This window comes from Macadamia integrifolia, chromosome 5, assembly GCF_013358625.1.
Source record: "Macadamia integrifolia cultivar HAES 741 chromosome 5, SCU_Mint_v3, whole genome shotgun sequence".
NCBI classification, from domain to species: Eukaryota; Viridiplantae; Streptophyta; class Magnoliopsida; order Proteales; family Proteaceae; genus Macadamia; species Macadamia integrifolia.
Window position 1 is genome coordinate 26,671,750 of NC_056561.1, and position 20,263 is coordinate 26,692,012.

The 20,263-nt window shown below is 38.6% G+C and overlaps 1 pseudogene; it reads left to right on the forward strand.

Moving 5' to 3' along the window:
* Positions 1-15,961, forward strand: part of LOC122079175 — a 39,478-nt pseudogene extending 23,517 nt beyond the window's left edge.
* Positions 15,962-20,263: the final 4,302 nt, after the last annotated feature.

Consider the following 20,263-nt stretch of genomic DNA (forward strand, 5'->3'; position numbering starts at 1 on the left):
ATCTCTTCCTTTTCATCATGAATCTCAAAGATTTGTTGTGGAGTGATTTCACCCACTACCTCATCTTCTACGGCCTCAATCTTGTCGACTATGCGCTCTTCAAAGTAGAATTCTTCAGTGGAATCTTCTATCTCTTGACCTTCTGTCTTTGAAGCTTTAAGAACTATCTCTTCAATGTGAACCTTGGCTTTAAGTTCTTTTGGTTTGAATAGAGGTATCTTCACTTCCCATAGAGGTGTTACAGGTGCTATTAATGATTCTAGGACACCAAAACGTCACTGCATTCTAAATATTTCATTCATTTGCACCATTTTTTGATGCAGTTGTATCATCATCTCCATCATAGAAGCAAGGGAAGTCTTCATCTCAGCTAGAAAGTTCTTCTCTGCCATGCTCTGATACCACTTAATGTAGACTAGGATAGGGAGTCTAACCAAGTGATGCAGTGCCGACAAGGGTTTACACAAGGAGAACCAAGACCAAGGTCGACCCAAGTGGCTGACTGGGTCGACACAGATCTGGTCCAAATCAGTCCACGATTTGGGATGCTGATGGGGATTATTAATAGCTTAATAGTTTCTTTTTTAGTTTCTATTTTGAAGTCCTAAGTTTCTAATTTCAAGTCATTGTTAGTTTCTAATTTCTGTTTAAGACTAGTTTCTATTTTCATTAGATTCCAATTTTCAGTTTTTAGTAACTTATTTTAATCAGTTTTTAGTAACTTAAATTTAGTAACTCTGAGTTGCTATTATTTGTAAACCCTTCCCATCATTATAAATAAAAAAGAGGGCTCTTTTATGAGCCACGATTTTGACAATTAAAAAAAAATGTTTATGTTGCTGCCGCTGGTTTCTCCATGAACCTTGTGTTTGATCAAAGGTTAGGAATTGGTGTGTGATCCGATCGACACTTTGCCGTGAGAAGTCCGGGTGAGTTTTATTATTTGGTTTTCTTATTGAATCTCTTCTCCAATAGTTCAGGTAAGTGATCTAAGTTCTCTGCAGATTTCTGAGTTAAACTTCTCTGTTTTCCTCCCTATCGATCTAGCTGTTTTTGGAGAACTAGCCATCCGATGGTCTCCATATTCTAATAGAAGGATAACCCTATCCAGAGGGAGGATCGATCCAATTTTAGGGTCAAGCAGATCACTGGGTCTGCTGAAGAGAGCTGTCAAGCAGTTCTGACCGATTGTCAAATCTGCCCAGATTTAGATTCTGTTTTCTGTTCTGTGTTACTGTGACATCTTGGACTATTAGCATATGTGATCTGAACCTACTGGAGGTATTATTGTTATTAAAATTTCTGGTTTAATCCTAAGACTGCTGCTAATTTATTTCGTTTCTGGTTACTGTTCATTGAGGTCGTTTATTAATTTTGGTTTGTGGTCGAAGTCTGATTTTCTGCTATAAGTTTGCTATTGGTTTTGGTTGTTCTCTGGTCTAAAAGTTCTTGTACATTTGGGTCTAGTTGGATGTCTAATCTAGTTCTACATTAAGTGGTATCAAAGCATGGCTGAGAACAACACCCCCACTCTAGCTTCTCTTATGGAGATGCTACAGACTATGAGAATTGAGATGAAGGCTGAATAGCAAGCATTACTGACTAAATTAAAGGCTGAATTGGATGCCAGGTTGTTGAATGAAGAGACCCCATCACAACAGCCTACTGGCGATTCACGTACTGGCGATTCACGTACAACACCCAAAGCGGAAACCCCATTGAATGTAGTTACTCAGTTGACTAACAGGAAAACAAACCCTAATCTGGGGGTACCACAGAGGGTTCCGGTAACAACCTACTTTTAAAGAGCATGTAAGAGGGTATTTTGAGACTGAGCGTCTCGTGCAACAGAGGTACTCTAGAGGTTCACAGAAGGTCAATCTCGATCTGAAGGAGTTTGATGGGAGACATGACCCCTAATTGTTCTATGATTGGATAGTGGCACTGGATGACTATTTTGACTATTATGAGTTACATGAGGAACGGAAGATGAAACTAGCTCTTGCAAAACTAGTTGGGGCTGCTCGTGATTGGCGGAGGACCTATGAGCTAGAGTTGGAAGACCATGGTAGAGAACCTACTAGTTGGGAGGAGATGAAGCTTGAGCTATCAGATAAATACTTGCCACGCAACTTCAGAGCTCGCATGCAAGACCAGCTGAACTCTCTTTGTCAAGGGTCTATGACTGTTGCTGAGTACATGAACAAGTTTGATGTACTTTATTCTCGTACATGCATAAGGGAGAATGAAAGGCAACTATTATCTTGATTTCGATTGGGATTGCGAGCTGAAATCAACAGGGAAATCAGAGTGGTTGATGTGTATTCAGTAAGGGATTGCTTTGACAAAGCCCTACGGGCAGAGGAACTTATAGCATAACCAGTTAGAAGGTTTGGTTTCTAAGCTGGGGAGGTAAAGAAGAATTTTGTAGCCACTAAACCTAGTAGCTTAGCACCTCCAAAGTCCATTTTTCCTCCATAGGCTGATCACAAAGGAAAGGCACCCATCACAGGTAATAATAAGGTACAGTGTTTCTATTGCCAAGAGGCAGGACATTTTGTTAAGTCTTGTCCACATAAGCAGAGGGTTAATGCAGTAGCTGAGGTTGAAGACTCCAATGAGGAGGATGAGTCAGGTCTTTATCCCTATCCATTGGATGATGATGATGAAGGTGGATGTGACTATGACATGGAGGACACTAATGAGGATGGCACTCAGGGAATACATATTGTTACTTGCATATTGGTGGCTGAAACCAAAAAAGAGGATTGGCGACGTAACTGCATATTCTACAGTCGTATGAAGTCAGGTGAGCATACCAATCAGATTATAATTGATAGTGGCAGCTGTGTTAATGTTGTCTCTGAGGCCTTTGTGAAGAAAGCAACTTTGAAATCTGACCCTCATCCTTAACCTTATAAGGTATCCTTGCTGAATGGTAACACCATGGAGGTGAACAAGAGGTGCTCAATTCCAATAAAACTTTACCGGTATGAAGAGAAAGTTTGGTGTGATGTGATCCCAATGAAACTCATAGATGTCTTACTTGGTCGTCCTTGGATGTATGACAATGATGCCATGGTTGGAGGGAAGAAAAATCTGTGTACTTTCAAATGGAATGGTGTGCCTATAACTTTCTATCCGGTAAACGTGCTGACTGAAATACGGCAACAGAAGTCTCTAAGGTTAAATTAGTAGGACATCGACATGGAGAAGAAGGTAGCAGCTATGCCCACAAAGGAGTTGCTAGTTATTCCTCGCAAGCAGTTCTTACGCACAAGTCATGAGACTGGAATGGTTATGACTCTTGTTATTAGGGAAGTCACTCTCCAACCTGAGGTAACGCATAGTGCACCTATCAGAGAGCTCTTATCTGATTTTTCTGACTTAGTCCCTATTGATCTCCCAGATGAGTTGCCTCTCATGCGAGAGATACAGTATGCTATTGATTTGGTACCTGGTTCGATTTTACCCAACCTTACAGACTTAGTCCTACCGAGCATTTCTATTTTGGCATTAGTTTCTAATTTGAGCTAAGCTTCTATTTTGTAATTTCAAACCTTTATATAAAGAGAGGATGCTGTAGACACAATTACAATTGAATTAATGAAATTTGCTACAGCTATTGCTTGCTCCCTCTCCTGAGAAGGGAAGACAAACAGTTGAGATAGCTATGGGTGAGATGCCTAGGTTGAGATAGCCAATCCCACTCACACCTATCTTACTACTATCTTCTTTTCTTTTCTTCTTCTAATATCTGCTGTTGCTTATTGTGAGAGAAGTGTTTGTGAGATAAAACTAAACCTGTTTGAAGACCTAAAACAAGGATTGAAGCCTGTGGAAGCCTAGCTCAACAACTCAAGTTTGACTGTAGCTTGTTAGGGTTTGAGTCAAATCGGTAGGGCCCTTCCCTTTATTCTGTCCATCAACTTTGAAAGCCCTTTGGAGAGTTCAAAGGTCACATCAAGGGGACCACTCGACCAGGGTTTCAGTCCTTGCTGCCCAATCAAAACTCAACCACAGGTTCTTCCTGTTTTTGGGCGAAACCCAATGCTGCCTGGGATTGATAGTTGCTGTTGGGATTTGTTACTGAGTTGTTACCTGCTACTGTAAGGAGTTTTCTGGGTTATTTCTGGTTCCTTTTGGACAGGTTAGATCATCCCAACTTCCCTGCTGAGATTATCTTTTTCTAGTCCTATTTACTGGTTTTTGTTAATACTGTTTTTGAGGGTTCAGATTTGAATTGGTTTGGGCTATTTAACTATTGGGAGTTTGTTCACCTAGTGTAAACCTACTTATATTATTTGGTATAGAGCTATGGCTGAAGTGAGCTCAAACCAATACTCATTGGGGGATGTGATGTAATTCCTCCATCGGCTGAACACAAGGATGGGTATTATGGACCTAAAGTTTGAAGAGTTGAAGGAGTATACTACTACCTAATCTAATGATCAGCCTACGGCGAATGATAATCCTAATATAAGAAGGTCCCCATTCCACGCTTGAAGGAACGTATCAGCCTGTACGTATGGTGGAGGTCATAATTGGCTGAATGCATTAGATTATTTCCATTGGTTTCGCATGTTTGAGGAGAGGAAGGTCCAACTTGCTATCACCAAACTTACAGGTGGTGCTAAGGATTGGTGAAAAGCTAAAGTGAGCAGACTTATCTGGAGACTAAGAGGGCCTCGCCATTGGGAGGAACTTAAATTAATACTCAGTGAGAGATACCCCCTTACATATTGACGCCGTCTCTACAATATGCTCAACACTCTTCGACAAGATACTATGATTGTCGAGGAATATATTGATAAGTTTAATGATTTTTTCTCACGTACAAGTGCTTATCACGAGGATGAGGAATTGCTTATGTCTCGATTCAAGTTGGGATTACGACATGATATCTGTGATAAAATTGGTATGGTGGAACTTTCATCTTTGAATGTGTGTATTGAAAAGTCCTTAGAAGCAGAAGATTTGATCAAATCTAGGGGTGCAGCAGGGCTTGGTTCGGCCGGGCCTTTTAAAACCCTAGCCCAAACCCGAGTCCCCCTAACTGGACCCAAACCCGCCCTAACCCTAACTTAGGGCGACAAAACTTTAACCCAGGCACAACCCTTCAGGGTTCAGCCCAACCCTTACCCGCCTTGATTGGCCCTGATTTTTTAGGGTCGGGCCGAGATGACCCTAATTGAGCCTGTCCCTTGTTTGCCATCAAGGGTCAGGTATACCTTGAACCTGACCCTGCAAAATATGAAATTACTAAAAAATAAAAGATTTATAATAAAGAGGAGATTAAAAAAACATAAAGTCACAAATTACTTGTCATAAGGAGAACATCTTAAAGCAAACATTCAAACAATACAAGTAACTTTAACTATCATGGTAAACAAAGAAGATATCATCCTAAGAAAGCAAATAATAAAAAAAAAAATTCAATTATTTGTCATGATAAACAAAGAGGTCGTTCTAATAAGGCAAACAATCCGAAGATCTCAAAACCCTTGTCATATTAAACAAAGAGGAGAACATCCTAAGAAAACAAAAAATCCAAAGTCAATTGGGCCAAAATCAAGGCCAAAAGTCAGGGTAAAAAAATTAGGGCTGGGTTTAGGGTGGGCTGGGCTGGCCAAAGACATCAACCTTGACCCTGACTCAGGGTCAGAAATTTCAGGGTCGAGCTGGCCCTTAGGGCCAAAATTTTTGGGTCAGTACTTGTTCGGGATTAGGGCAGGGCAAAGGCGGGTTTGGGTCATCAGGGCCAAACTTGCACCCCTAATCAAATCAGTCCCTAGAAGGTATAACCAGCCCACTGAGACTAACCGACCGTTTGCACCAAATAAACCTAGTGAGCCCCTAAAAGGTATAACCAGCCCACTGAGACTAAGAGGTCGTTTGCCCCAAATAAACCTAGTGGATTCCCTACCAAGCTCCACAAGTCACACATAATAAGGGTAAGAGTCCTATGGTTGCAAGAGAGAGAGTGGCTTTGAAGTGCTTCCATTGTGGTGGTATTGGACACTATGCCAAATTCTATCTTAAACGTGGAAGAGCCAATTCCATCATCACCGCAATTGAATCCAACTCGGACATGAAAATCCATGAACCCCAAGATGATGACTGGGCTTTGAATGTCGTCATTGAAGGAATGGAAGATATGAGGCTGAATATGCCAAAGAATATTATGATCCATATGATACTTTTAATGTGGTCGCAAAAATTCTGGAGGCTGAAGCAAAGGGAGTAGATTGGAGGAGACACATCTCTTATACGTTGATGTGTAGTGGGCCTCACAAAGCTCAAATCATTGTGGACAGCGGGAGTTGCGTGAATGTGGTGTCTCAAGATTTTGTGATTGAGGGACAGCTTAAGACCAAACTCCATACACAACCCTATAAGGTCACTTCTTGACAATTACACCATGGCTGTAAATCAACGATGTTTTGTGCCTGATGTGTTGCTTAGGAGATTGTGGATATATGATAATAATGTCTTAGTTGGTGTGGTACCAAGAACCAGTGCTTCTTTGATCATAAAGGCTAGGCCCTTACATTAAATGCACTCAACATACTTCAAGTGAAAACTATGTTGATGGCTGCCCAAGTATGAAGACAACATATTTTGAAGACTATTGAGAAGACCCCTTCCAAAGGAGCTATTGATCCAAAGAAGCAATCATACAAAGCAAACATAAGCAAAAGATACATGGTTGACAAGAAGTTGTGTGCGCTGCCCCCATAGAGAGTTCTTGTCTGCAAGTGAAGAAACCAGATTGATTTTAGCCCTTGTTACAAGGGAAGTTGAGCCGGTGAAAGAGGTGACACATTCTCAACCTATCAGAGACTTATTAGCTGATTTTTCAGATTTGATGCTCGATGAGCTATTGAATGAACTACCACCTATGAGGGACATACAACATGCTATTGATCTAGAGTCTAGATCAATACTACAAAATCTGCCCACTTATTGTCTTAGCCCCACCGAGCATGTTGAGCTCAAGAGACGAGTGAATGACCTTTTAAGAAAGGGTTTTCTAGTAGGATTCATGAACCCGTGTGCCGTACCAGCCCTATTTGACACCTAAGAAGGACGGATCATGGCGTGTGTACTGATAGCCGTGCCATCAACAAGATCACGGTAAAGTACAGATTTTCCATTCCCTGTTTAGATGATATGTTGGACACGCTAACGGGACCCACTATCTTTTCGAAAATTGATTTACGAATTGGGTATCATCAAATTAGAATCCTCCCTGGGGATGAATGGAAGACGTCATTCAAGACAAAGGAAGGATTATACGAATGGAAGGTTATGCCTTTTAGCCTTACCAATGCACCTAGTACCTTTATGCATGTGATGACTTTTATGCTACGTCCCTTTATTGGCAAGTTCCTTGTGGTGTACTTTGATGACATTAAGCAAAGCACAAGATGAGCATTTTGAATATTTGAGTTGAGTGATGAGAGTGCTACAGGATTAAAAGCTCTACAACAATTTGAAGAAGTGTCCCTTTATGTTACCCAAGGTGATATTCCTTGGTTTTATAGTATCCTCTTAAGGTGTAGAAGCCGAACACAAGAAGGTTAAGAGCGTGGTAGATTGGCCTATTCGTAAGACTTTGACAGAGGTTCAAAGTTTCCATGGTGTTGCCTCGTCATAGATGGTTCATACAAAATTCAGCGCGATTATGGCACCTATCATAGAGTGCATGAAAGGAGGAAAAGCGTCATTCTAATGGACCCCGGCTGCCACTAAAGCATTTCACTTGATCGAACAGAAGATGAAGATGGTGGAAGCCCTGGTGCTTAGACTACCTACTTTTGATCTCATATTTGAAGTGGTTACCGATGCATCCCATGTTAGGATAGGATTGCCCTGGTGCTTATGCAAGCTGGTCATCTGATTGCCTTCTACAGTGAAAAGTTGAATGATGCAAAAAGAAGGTATTCTATATATGATTTGGAGTTCTATGTTATTCAAATTCTCAAGATTGGAGACACTATGTGATCGGCAAGGAGTTCATTCTTTATTTGGACCATGAGGCACTCAAGACTCAAGTACTTGCATTCCCAAAAGTCCATGCTAAGTGGATCTCTTATTTGCCAGAGTTTATATTTTCTCTCAAGTACAAAGCTGGAAAAGAGAATCAAGTGGCTGATACGCTTAGTCGGAAGGTGCTGATGAATTTCTTTACTGTACAAAGCACATGGTTGAACACATTAAAGACAAGTATGCTAATGATGTTGATTTTGCAGAAGTGATCGGATGACAAGTATTCCATCCACGATGGAATTCCTATTTATGGCATAGTTGTCATGACGTTATGGCGATTAAAGTCAGTGGAGGGGTGGCTAATCGATTCGGGGATGAATCTCTTGTTATTGTGTTGCCATGGCGGTCAAATTGCCCATGTGTTATTTTTTATTTTTCCTATTTTCTAAAGTTATTTAATATGCTTCAAGCCAACAATATATACCCTATAACATATAAAATCAACATTAAGTAACATCAAATCATCAAAAATCAAGATAGCCATATCAAGTCATCAAATATCAATATGTACATCAAGTCATAAACTAACAGGTAAAAGGCTAACCTGTGACTGAAGTGTGAAAGAAATGATTACAAGCAAGTGAGCAACCTAAACAAAGTAAAATGTATATATATGAATCAGAGATATATATTCTGAAACATAAGAATATATCAAATGATAAGCTAATAATCATCCAACAAATCAATAGTTGGCAGATTCTCTTGACAGTCTCTATGACATCCTCGTCATCGTTCACATCTTCCTCTTTTTCTTCTTCCAAATTCTTCTCCATCTAATCTCAGACTCGTCAATAACCTTCCCTTTACCACCGCGTGTGTAGCACACATTGCCTCTAGAGGTTGATGCTTAAGCTGTCCTGGGTCAGTTGGGGCCATCCATTGTTGCCCCCATTACTCTACCAACAACGTCTTATATAAGATCATCATTGGGATGTGCTACATCATCCACTGGCTGGTGAACCATCCACTTACTACTCCAGTCCACTTCATTAAGCAATAGTGGATCATAATTTCTATTCTCGAGACATTTTTGTTGAAACCTTTCTTCTAGGCGGTGATTGTGTTGAACATAGACTAGATCATTTAAACGTTGATGTTCCAGCCTATTCCCTTCTTAGTATGAAGCTGAATTTATAAACAATGGAGAACAACAAACAAAGTCATTGTTCCAAAAATAAAGTTCTAAAAAATGAAATAGATGTAATAACTAACTACTTACAAACTCAAATGTGCTCCAGCTGTGCTAGCAACCAGAAGAGGAGCAATAAAACCCTAGAATATGTCGTGTAACTTTTGAAAGCTCAAAAGCTTGACCTCCAAATGCACTCCACCAAGTAACTATAAAAAATAAATATATAAAATACTAGATTAATATTTAATACATCATACAAAGTAGCTACTAGAAACAACTAAACAATATACTTAATAGGACTCATGGTTGCCGTTGTCTGATCGCCATATCCAAGGCAAAAGAATCTTGAGTATATCTATATAAACCAACTTGAGTAGTTATCTTGTCTTGTAAAGATGGTTCATGTATTAGTCTTGCAATAGCTTCGTTATATGCAATTTGTAGAGTCTAGATCATTTCGTAGTCACCTTCATCACTTTCCTTGCAACAAAAAAATTTTCCAGATTAAGAAATAGTGTTGCTCCATACAAAGGGCGCCCCATCTAACACTCCCAACGCTTGTTAATAATATTAAAATTTTTTTTGAATTTCCTTTCTCTATCCCCAAAATTTTGTTTTATTTTCTTTTTTGCCTCCTCCATAGCAAATTAAATCTTAGGCATAGAAGAAGGCCACTCATCAGCATCCACAATCCTCAAGACAGTAATAAGTGGTTTTGAAGCTCTAAGACAATTTTCCATAACATTACAAAATGTTGTAGTAAACACTTTATCAATCACTTTCTTTTCAACCTTTATCTCAGACAAATTAGAACCAGTCCATGCATTAGAAATAAACAAATGCCTCAAGTCATCTTTGTGCTTTAATAAGCTTTGAAGTGTCAGAAATGCAGTTGCAAATCTAATAGCTGTTGTCCTCACAAGATCCCTCTCATTTGTTATAGTTCTCATTGCATAAAGAAGGCATGTGTGCCTGTAGATGAAGTTGGTTAGTTCTTATACGATTTCAGGAGTCCTATGTCCTCCAACATCAGGTCAATGTAATGGGTTACACAAAGACTCTAATATAGCTTTGTCCTCTTCTGCATCAGCATCGTACAAGCTAATTTACAATTTGATACGTTGTCTGATACAAGTTGTACAACATCCTCACCAATTTCTTAAACTTTGTTGTCAATCAATTCAAACAGCATATTTACACTTTGAGATGCTCTAGATGCACCAAGATAACCCATAAAATAAGTCCCTTTTGGATAGTTAACGAGAAAATTAATTGTCTTCCTCTTTTATCCATTCACCCATCAGATGTAAGAGTGCACCTATACTGTTTCCAATACTCTTCATATTATTCTTTATATTTGTAGCTCTCCTTTATTGCCTTTAACAATGGCACCCTCACTTCATGATAACTTGGGGGCTTATATCCTGACTCATATTATGCAGTAGATTCCATCAGCACTTCAAACCTCCTTGACTTAAGAGCATTGAATGGAATACCACTTTTATAAATCCAATCAACAATGTGATAATCAAATCTTTGTTTTTCTTCCGCTAATCTAAGTCAGTTTAACATGAGCATCCATAGGGCCCCTCACTTATGGCTGAATGATAACTTTCTTTCTCTTAGCAGTTGTTCCAGAGCTAGGAATAACTCTAGTGGTTGTAGAAGAATGAGACCTAATAGACTGTCTTTGTCCTTCAACTTCTATATGTGTCTTAACATCAACACCAGGATCAACATTATCATCATCCAAAATTTCTTCTATCTTTTTCTTGCTATTATGCATAAGAGCTGCATTCATCTCTGTAGCAATTGCTGCAGTTATCTTGGTGCACTTAGCAACATCTCCATATCTACCCACCAAATGTTGCTTTAATCTTTTAATTTCACATTTGAGGTCTTTGCCATAAGTAATACATTTAACAAGGCTCTTGTCTGAAAAGTTGGGCCAAAACCCATACTTCCACCCAAGGTCTTTTGATTTGGCCTTCATGGTTGGATCTTTGAATGGATCATATGCAGCAGTGGTTGCATTATCACCCCAACTACTACCACCAACAGTACCATCCATTATAATATATTGATAATGTGCACTGCTAATCTAGTATAAGCTTATAAATGTTGTCCTTGAGATGAAGCTTGAAAGTGACAAAAAACAATGCTAACAAAAAGTCATAGACTCACAAAATTCATAGAGGAAGGATTTCAAACTGCACTAGTCACTACCCATAAGGCCATAACCAACATTTCAGACTTGCAGAAATGTAGAGTTGCAGTAAACAAAAGACAACACGCAATAAAGATACCAAATATTAGAAGATACCCTAATTAATAGTGGAAGCCATAGGCAAGTTGAGGTTCATACGTATAGATTCCTCAACAGGAACTGTATAGCTTCTCTGATTAGAAACTTCATAAGGTGCTCGATTAGGTGTCCAACAGTCAAGCTTAAGATCTCAAAATTTGGGAAAGAATGAATATTGATTGGATAGAATAGGGAATGGGATAATGTCTATCTCAGGCTTTTAGCCAAGGGAATCTCTCGGTTCTTTCCCTAAAGGAAACGAAAGAAATTAGAAACTCCTAAAACAAGCTAGATTACGTAGTATTTTAATTGAACTATATCGTTCTCTATTTATGTTGTTATGAAAAGAATGGGGAAAGTGGAAAATGGTGAATCTGAGGTGGGAACAAGCATGGACTTTAATTAATGATCTCATACTCATCAGTGGAGCAACAAAATTTTTGTTTTCTTTTCTAGATTCTCAGGTAATTTCTCTGTTGTTATTTACTAGCAGGTCGGGGTCGACTTGGTAGAGGTACTAAGGAACAGTGAGCCCCTTATAAAGGGTTAATAATGGAGTAGTGGTGGCAGCTAAGCAGCGATATACACAACATAACTCTTGGCCAGATATATGATATATCAAAGAAGTTGCATAGAAACAGAGAGAGGGGAAGGGAGAGAAGACAATCTAATTTGTTTTCTCCCACACGGTTTTAGTTCATAGTCTATGGTGGGAATAGCTGTGTACTTCGGTGGATCAGATGCGTCTCATGCTCCTCGGAGTAGGTGAGTTAAGAGAGAAGAGTAGCGGATGAATGAAAAGAAAGAAAGAAAGAAAGAAAGAAAGAAAGAGAAGTAGAAGAGTCAATACTCAAGAGAGTGAGAGACTTACCTTGTTGGAGCCGAAATTGCCGGAGAACCACTCGTTAGAGGAACAGAGGAGGCCTGTGACCAGCTAGAGACAGAAATGGGAGGAAGACTTGTCAGAGAACTGGAGAATATCGTTGGCTGCTGCTTTTCTCCCAAACGACCCAGAAAAGTCAAGGACCAATAGTGTTCCTTTTTTATCTTCTTTAGTTAGTAAAGCCTTGATCCCATGTGATAGTGTGTTTTTAAAACCATACACCCCCCAATCAAACCAAATAAAGAAGAATAAGTGATTAAGTGTAAGTGTTAAAAAAATGTGAAAAGGTGACCGTTTTGTTGTATGGTGTCATAAGGTGTATATGCCGTTGTATGGCGACCGACAATCGTGACTCCCATTTGGTGAATACCGACCTGCCCTTATATTTTCACCATTGCGCCGCCTTGACAACTCTGATTCATGGGCACGGGTCTTTTATATTCTTAATACCTCTTTGAGGTACCACTTGGTTTGAGAGCTACATGGAGGAGGAATTGGTGGATACTTTGGTAAGGACAATATATATTCTATGATGATGGATTTATTCTATTGGCCTCATTTGCAAAGGGATCTTCTGCGTGTCATCCAACGATGCCATACTTGTCAACTTGCTAAAGGAGAAAAGGAGACTGCGGGTTTGTACACACCACTGCCCATCCCACATGCACCTCGGATAGACATAAACATGGACTTTGTCTTAGGCTTACCACTTACATGGGAGAGGTATGACTATATTTGTTGTCGTAGATCTTTTTTCTAAAATGGCGCATTTTATCCCGTGCAGGAAGACACTAGATGTAAGTCACCTATCCAAGCTTTTCTTAAAAGAGATAGTGCGTTTACATGGTTTTTCCACAGACAATCATTTTTTATAGGGATGTAAAGTACACGAGTTATTTCTGAAAGATTCTTTGGCTGAAGACCAACACCAAGTTAAGGTTTACGGCATTCCATCCTCAAACGGATGGTCAGACGGAAGTAGTGAATAGAAGCCCTGGAAATTTGTTTCATTGACTTATTCATGATTCTGAGAAGACTTGGCCTTCTATTATTGACATAGTTGAATTTGCATACCATAGTTCCGTCAACCGTACCACTGGTCGTATACCATTTGAGATTGTTCTTGGTCTTCAACCTTGACAACCGGTTGACATAGTACCAATGCCACCTCATGCACGTGTTAGTGTTGAAGTGGATGAGTTCCTTGGGCATATCACGAAGGTACACGCTGAAGTTCGTCATTGCATAGAAATTAGCAATGAAAGCTATCAAACAACTACTAATTGGAATTGCTGTTATGTGTAGTTTCAGCTTGTTGATATGGTTATGGCTTGAATTCCACCTGGGCGTTTTCCTCCCAGTACTTTGCACAAGGTCCATCCTCAGAATATGGGTCCTTATTAGATCTCGAAGCTCATTGGTCCCAATGCTTACATGTTGGAGTTGCCTTCTACTATGAAGATCAATAGTGTCTTCAACGTTGTCGATCTTACACTCTATGTAGGCCATCACTCTAATGGAGGAGATACAGAACATACATTGAGACTTTCCCAATTTGTGATCCTTATGGATGAAATTATTGAAGATGTTCTTGACAACATGGTGGTAAGGGTTACTATTCATTCCTCGTCAAGTGGAAAGGACAGCCTAAAAAAGAGAGCACTTGGATCCATGCCAATGATTTTCAACATCTTGACCATAGGAAGAAGCAATAGCCATCGAACCAGCCTTTAGGCTAAGGTCGAGCCATCCCTATGCTGGCCCATCGGCCCAGCATAGATGGCCCTTTATTTTCCCTGTTTTAGTAGTTGTTTACTCCTAGAAAGTCCTTAGTAGTTGTTTACTTTTCTATTTTGGCATTAGTTTCTAATTTGAGCTAAACTTCTATTTTGTAATTTCAGACCTCTTTATAAAGAGAGGCTACTGTAGACAGACACAATTATAATTAAATTAATGAAATTTGCTACAGCTATTGCTTGCTCCCTCTCCTGAGGAAGGAGGACAAACAACTGAGATAGCTGTGGATGAGATGCCCTGGTTGAGATAGCCAATCCCACCCACATCTACCTTGTTTACCATCTTTTCTTTTCTTCTAATTTCTGCTATTGCTTATTGTGAGACAAAACTAAACCTATTTGAAGACCTAAAACAAGGATCGAAGCCTAGCTCAACAACTAAAGGTTGACTGTAGCTTGTTAGGGTTTGAGTCAAATCGGCAGAGCCCTTCTCTTCTTTTCTGTCCAACTTTGAGAGCCTTTGGAGGGTTCAAAGGTCACCTCAAGGGGACCACTCGACCAGGGTTCCTGTTGCCCAGTCAAAATTTAACCGTAGGTTCTCCCTGTTTCTGGCTGAAACCTAATCCTGCCTGGAATTGATAGTTGCTGTTGGGATTTGTTGCTGAGTTGTTGCTGTAAGGAGTTTTCTGGGTTATTTCTGGTTCCTTTTGGACAGGTTAGATCATCCCAGCTTCCCTGCTGAGATTTTCTTTTTCTGGTCCTATTTTCTGATTTCTGTTAAGACTGATTTGAGAGTTCAGATTTGAATTATTTTGGGCTATTCTGGTTTTTGGTCCTACTTCTACATTAGCCGGTACTTTATTATATAGTCTGTCGTCATAAGCTTGTGGCTGATTTGTAGTGGTGCGTCAGACAGCCGTCACTTATTATAATTAACCATAACTCATCAATCTTTTTACATGGATCCTTGTGCTCGTCCTTGCTTGGAATCTCCATGTAACTGGCTCAGTTAAGTTGGGATTAGATTTTGGATGTTTGTTGTTTGTTGGTCTGGATTACACTTATTCTTTAAATTGTAATTCCTATCATATCATTTCTTCTGTATACACATAAGTAACCCTTTAAGATTCTATTTTATTGTCAGATTGCTACTCTCCCTTTGTGACTTTGATTTCGTTACTGTTTTGCACTTTTACGCTTGATCTAAGTATTCTATTGCTTGAGTGGGCCCATAAAGAACCCAAAAGGGTTTCTGAACCCTGGGATAGCATCGTTAATAGTACTGAATCTGCATTCTACACGCATTCATCCTCTGCCTTCACCATCTTTCAGCCAACTGCTTATGTATGGGTTTGCTAAAGTCTAAGCAGGTGTTGTGTATCTATGGCTTAAGATGCAAAATCACTATATTTCATTGTATGAGTTTCTGAACGTCCATTTTTAGCTTGAGTTTTAAATGGCTTGGGTACTCCTAATGATGTGAGAAGTTACCTGCCAGTATTTTTTGTTCAAAGCTTATGAGATACATGATTTTATGATTTTGCCACATTGGTCAAGCTTTGGGGATGTTGTTTCAGGTGTTCTTGGAGTACGAAGACAGCTGGTTCTGCCAAGGCTGCTCTTGGTGGGAGGAAATTTGGAGGCAGAACTGTTGTCGTCATTTATTATCCCGAAGAGAAATATTTTAACAGATTTTTATGATGGACAATACGATTAGGTAGTCTTTACTGTTTTATGTTTTCTAAAATATAGATTTCATTGCCCTCTAATTTTCTAATTATCCTTTTGTATAGTAATCAACGGCTAGTTGCTCATTGAAATGATCATATCCCCATGATTTATGGGGTTGTTAACTCCGGATGCACATTTACTTTTTCTATTTGGTCTTTGACTCTTTGTGGGGCTTCATGTTTTGTACGTAAAAAGGCACAGTGGGTTTGCATGCAATATAAATCATGGACCCATGCCTAAGTAGACAACAATTAGGTGCAGTTTGAGGCCTTACGGTTGCACTCAGGCAAGCCTAAAGGCTGTGTATGTTTAGCCATAAGCTGTTTTATGGGATTTGTTACAAAATCTAATCAAAATTGTACTAGGATTAGAAAGGAAGACATGTTTTACTGAAATGCAATTCAAAAAGTTAGAGAAGACGTCCGTAAGAAAAGTTTGGTCGTTTTCTTAAAAAGGGTTGGTATTTGGATCATTGTTTCTCTTGGAACCCGTGGACTTTCACTTATTTGGCTGGATTTTTTCTCTTGTTCAGCATGTTGAGATGTGTTTATTGGTCATGTTAAGGAAGAAAAAAAGAATAAAAGGACGATCCTAGTGCACAAGGCTCTTGACATTGCGTGTTCTAGCAAGGATCATAATATATGCAGCTTTACCCTTGCTTTGTAGAGTTTGTTTTCTGATTCAAAATCATGTCCGCTAGATCGCAATAGAGCAACCGTAATTGTTACATCGAGTAGCAATCATAATCAAAAGAATGGAAAATGAAAAACAAATATATATGACAAAATATTTTGTGAATGGAAGGGGACTCTGCCTACGTATAGACCAACTGGGCTAAGGTAGGTCCAAGGAAAAAAAGGGGGCTTATGCCTACTGATATACATAAAATCAATCAATTAATTGGTGATTGACACATGGCAAGAGATTATGCCAAAATATTATTTAACTATAACTATATTAATCCTTTGGAATGTGGGCTCCTCTAGAGATGACGAACTTGGGACTTTCTTTGTAAACTCATTCTACATGAGGGCAACTATGGTCTTTCACACCCCTCTTGGGGTTTGGGTTACATCACCATCAATAGGAAAGGTGGGAAACAAGGTACATGATCTGAATTCTTTATCACTTTCTCTTGCATTTGTTCTTTTTGATCCCAATACAAATTGTTGCTGTTGAACAAAATTTTGACTTATGCATCAGAAAGGCCCCATCAATGTCAGCTTTGGCTTATCTTTTGCCTCATTTTCCTTTGTCTTAGGGTGATTGGACAGCGTGATGGCATAGTTTTCCGCAATAACAGATTGACATTGTCCGCGGGAATTAGAAAGAGCTACTGTGGTTACAGAAATACATCATGATGAGAACAAGAAGAAATTTAACCTCATGGGAGACCTAAGGATTGTCATTCTACGGACGAGAGTTGATCACAATATTGAGTACCCAAAGCCGCTAGTTTTGTCGAATTGTAACGAAGAATGTCTAGCCCCTTTGACAATTGTGACTATGGAGCAATTAGACGCTCTGCTAGAAAATCATAACTCCTTGTTAGGGGTAAAAAGAGGAGAAAATAATAGCCATGACGTAGATCGTCTAGGAAAACTCTAGGATGATCAATCAAGTTTGTGGCTAAATGAGAAATTTACGTCTCTTACTTGCATTAGTATGTGTGATCTTCTGCGGGTAAGGGGATATACCTTTACAAGCTCCTTAGCAGGATTTATCTGCCGACCTAAACCTTGGTTTCGGATCTACTTTTTTTTTTTTTTTTTTTTCTATTGGGCCCTTGATTGATATTTTTAGTCTTCCAACAACATAATCTTTCTTGTCCATCGAACATGTTCTCGTGGGAACATTGGCATTCATATAGTGTATATGTCTTCATTCTCACGGCTTTGTTTTAAGCCATGAAGGTGATAGAGGATCCCCAAGATCTACACATATGTAATGCCCTCAAATTCCGAGCAAAAGATATATGGGTGCTGGCCTTTTAGATTTTTGTTGAGAGGTTAGTTTTGGTAGTGTAGTTTTTCGACGAATGAAACACCTATTTTTTGTGTTATTTTGCAATTTATTTTTTCAAGGTTTTCCTTTTTTCCATTTGAGTTTTTTAATGGTTTTATACTTTCTTGTGGGTTTGTAATGAGATGGTGGTGTACCAAATTCATAGTTTGTTGAGTGGTATCTTTTACATAAAGCAAGATTTACCTTATGTTTAATAGCCTTAGCTTTTAGGCAGTGATCAATTATTAGGCGAAAAACATAATTGATTCTATTGAGTCTGTACTACCTATATTTTGGATAAATTCAAGATATGTTTTCACATATAATTCATCCCAGGGCAATGTAATTTTGGGAAGAATTGTGTTAATCAATCATCGGAATTGCTTGGGTCTAATAATTCGTAGCATGTCGACTTTTGAAAATTCTTCAAAAGCATTCATATCATATAATTTTAATTTTGCAAGATTAAAGTTTGTCTTCCAAATATGTATCCATGGGTTGGGTACCACAAAATTCTGTTTTAATGGTTTTAGCAAATTCAACAAAAATTTCTTCAAAAGTATTAAAGTTAGCTAGAAGCACTACTTTTTTAGCTTTTCCTTTCTCTGAGTTCTGATTTTTTCACATATATTGCAGAACATCTCCTTGTAGGGCTCCTGCAATATATTCAATAAATTTTTCATTAGACCATGAATTTTTGTAGTTAGTAAAAAGAATAGACAAGGTTTGCGTCCATTCATCAATCACTCTCTCGTAGTCTTTGAATGGAACATGAGTCAGGTCAAGATAGGTTCCTCCTGACACAATGTTAATTTTATTTAAATCATCTCTTCTTTGGTAGAAGGGTGTTGGTTCATCTTTAGCTTCTGTGGTAAAGTGATCCACACCAAAATGTGATCTAAGTCCTGTTTGAGGAATAAACTCAAGGTCTTTATCTAGATGATCATCGTGAGAGGGTATTCTTCTCTTGGCTCTAGAGCTAGACTCAGGTTGTTCTGGATCTGGAGTAGGATTATCATCGAAAGACACATCTGTTGATTCAGGATTAGAGTTATGATCCGAATTTACTTTGATATGACCTTCATCGTTATCTGAATCATCACTGAACAACATGTATTCATGTTTGTGGAATACTGATTCGTTATGGGAATAGAAGGATTGCTTCATTTGTAAAAACTTAGATTGCTCAGTAGGCTTTGAGGAATCTTTATATCTAGATTTCTAGTAATCTAATACTTCCTTTTAGTAAGGATAATCAGACTCTTGAGGCTTTTGAGCCAGAAACCGTTGCTATCACTACAAATTCACAACGTGAAGGATAAGGTGATTCCTTTTCCATTTGGGGTTCTAATTTGTCAAGTTTTTCATTTAATTTATTGAAATAGATATAAGCTATTAAACTATTTAGAGTACTATTATTAGAGTTTAAGGTAGGATCAACATGCAAAGTATGGATATATATGTTTTTAACCGAAGAAGCACATAAAAGATTAGGATGATTCATTGTATCTTCTGATACTAATTGTAACTCTGGTACTTAAAACCATCTCTATCTTACTATCTGTCACACTAGGCTTACACACGACCACAAGCCAAAAAATCCAAAAACACATATTTGATAGAGATATATAGGTTTTGAGTTACAGAAGAAGAGAAGTAATGAATTCTCCCCCCTTTTCAATGTTTAATGAATTAATGATTATGATTTAGTTTCCGTTGTAGAATTTGTAATATATTTTTACATTAATTTTCATTATGCACGTAAGAACGGAGGAGAATTGGAAGATTAATCATTATCACACAACGGCCCGAGAGGAAAACTTTTTTTTTAATGCACTAATACATTTAGCAATCAAGCTTATGCAAAGAATGAACAAACATACACACTTCACAATTAAGAAGATAAAAAGGAAACCCATAAATATATTATATATAAAACAGAAACACTTACTTGTTTTCTTCCACAAGGCTAACAAAGATGCTTTACCTTTATAGATAGATGAGACGATGTATTAAAGATCGTGTGATACTGAGATCATGTGATCCTCTAAGCTATGTAGCAGAAGGTTTATTAGCTATGTGCCCCATCTTCGTAATGAGACTTTGAACTAACTAATGTCGGAGGCTGTCGGGTGTTGGATTTGTGTCCATCAAACCTGGTTCATTTGTAATTTGAACTGGTTCGATTTAATAAAGTGTTATTGGTTTATTACATGAATTATAAATGAGCAATGTGTCCATTAATAGGTTTATAAATGGAAGTCACTGCTAAGGTTTGGGTTGAGCACCCTTATCATAAAGGGTTATCACATGTTGTACTACAAGACATAGAGATGTCAGTGTACTTATGTGAGCACACATATGTGTGTGTGTTGAGAATTGACACGTCACCTTACCTTTAACTTGAGATAGTTTATTTA